Source organism: Hylaeus anthracinus, unplaced genomic scaffold (assembly GCF_026225885.1).
Source record: "Hylaeus anthracinus isolate JK02 unplaced genomic scaffold, UHH_iyHylAnth1.0_haploid 11981, whole genome shotgun sequence".
Lineage (NCBI taxonomy): Eukaryota > Metazoa > Arthropoda > Insecta > Hymenoptera > Colletidae > Hylaeus > Hylaeus anthracinus.
The window spans coordinates 598,449-600,612 of record NW_026534329.1 but is presented as its reverse complement, the minus strand read 5'-3'; the positions used below and the strand labels follow the sequence as shown (position 1 = coordinate 600,612).

The following is a 2,164-nucleotide window of genomic DNA, read 5'->3' as shown; positions in this document are numbered from 1 at the left end:
CGATCAGATTGTGGTAATAACGAACGCCATCCTGGCTAATGTAATTCACGAATCCTGTTGGCAATATTCGTGGCCAGCTCACGGAAAACCTGTACGACGTGAACTGTCGACAACCGAGAAAAGAATTATTAGGCTAATTTTGTTTAGGATGCAGATATTCGACAGTTCTGAAACTGTCAATTTCAAACCAAAGCGTACACTAGAGTTTATTTACCCCAAGTTTCTTCAACAAAGCTACGTCTTCCTTGTACTTGTAGTAAGAGTTGGTAGCCACATCGCCCGTCGCATTACCATAGACACGTCCATCCTTGTAATGGCAGAAACGGTCCCAAGTACTTTCCCCTTTATCTAGATTTTTCAAGTACGAAGGGTATGAAAAGTTTGCAAATCAAAAGCAGGAAATTTGAACTTGACCCACCTACCGCTCACATTCCAAGCTCCTTCTATTTGGTATGCGGCTGTCGCAGCTCCCAGAACAAAGCCTGGTGGAAACCTTAGATGGTTTTTATCATCCTCCACAAAGTTGCCATTTGCGACACTAGAAAGAGCAAGTTTCAAAAGATTTAGAGTTACACCTACTTTAAATTCATTTTCTGAACGAATATAGCGAAAAATTTTTCACAGAATAATTGTAACATATCGAAAGATCATTGACTTTGTACGTTAAACAGCAATTATAAGTCTAACTGTTTCCATTCAGTTCCTAACATTGAGTAAAGCAAATCAGGTATTCGATGTATGAAATTTTATATTCGCTGATTATGAATTGTTTTAAACAAAATATATTCACATCGCCAAGAAGAGGAGAACACAGAATTTCAGCGACAACGTAGCGAACATATCTGCTTGCAAATTACAGAGACGTTATCGAGGTCGTGCGTGTCGTTTATATACTTGACCTGAACATATTATCGAATCTGTAGATAATAGCTCTCAAGTGATATTTGGCATTTTTAATGAACCGATGGTATCTAATCGAAATTCAAGTTATTCATTTATACTGTTTACACGTTCCGTGTTCTCTTTGTGATTGCCTAGATTATAAAAATCAGTAAAGTCGTGTTGGAAAGTTTTCGAACGCGTTCGAGATATTGTAACGCTCTACTTGTGAGCTAATGTGATGAACGGATAGTGACAAGTGTGGTCATATTATTATAATTTGTGCGGTATCAATCTACATACGTATTTCATATGTTTATACATTTATTGTATGTTCAACTCGCTTTTCATTTTTCAGATTTATTTTGAAATAAGTTAGCAACTCGTTACGCTTCCTAACGATTTTAGCTGCATTAAATTTTATCGACATAGAGAAAGAAGAAAAACGGGCACGCTTAAGACGTGTTCTCTGCCACGTTGATGGATTCTCGGTTTCCCGAGCTCCGAGAGGAAATCTTGCTTTCGTGAAATACGTATCCTGACAGGTAATCTCTGCGTAACATTCGGCTTCAAGGTTATATAAGGAGGATAGAAAAATACGCGGCGGCACGACAAATTTTGTTTTCGCGAAGATGCCACTCGCTCCTCCATTCTCTATTTGGTTCTTCGATATCCTGGCTACGAGACTCCATAGTACTCCAGAAGGCGCCAGGTTTACGACCGTGTGCGAAGGAAGTGGATCAGGGACTATCCTCCTTGGATAAGATAACACACCGAATGCTCGTAACGCAGAGAGATCGGAACAAATGTAAAAAATAATTCCGTCAGCGACGGTGATTTGAACTCGACGTGTGAATGTAAATAACAGTTGTCAACGGATATCAACATGAAACGGGAGTTATTTATCTCTGTATATTCTTAAAACAAAGATACGAATTTTTCGATAATGTATCGAATAGGATCAAATCCAATAACTAATTTTTACATGTAATAATAAATATGTTTACTATGATTTTCATAGTCTTGTTACCAGCAATCGATGCCAAACGATAACGTGATTCATAGTTACGAGAATTGAACGTATTAACGTGCTACTTGAACAAACGATCGGACTAGAAGATAGCTTTAAGCCTGGCTTTATTTCCCAATTATCCTACACATGGGCTGCACTCAAAATTGCCCTTATCGCGGCACCACCCACGTTCGTATTGCCTCCCATACCTATGTAATTACTTGTTAAATTTATACATGCTACAATATATACAACCACCTACTCTCGTTTAAT

At 38.3% G+C, this 2,164-nt stretch overlaps 1 pseudogene; it reads right to left on the bottom strand.

The window, feature by feature from the left end:
• LOC128885306 (myrosinase 1-like) overlaps positions 1-902 on the bottom strand; it is a 2,635-nt pseudogene extending 1,733 nt beyond the window's left edge.
• Between the last annotated feature and the right edge of the window lie 1,262 nt (positions 903-2,164).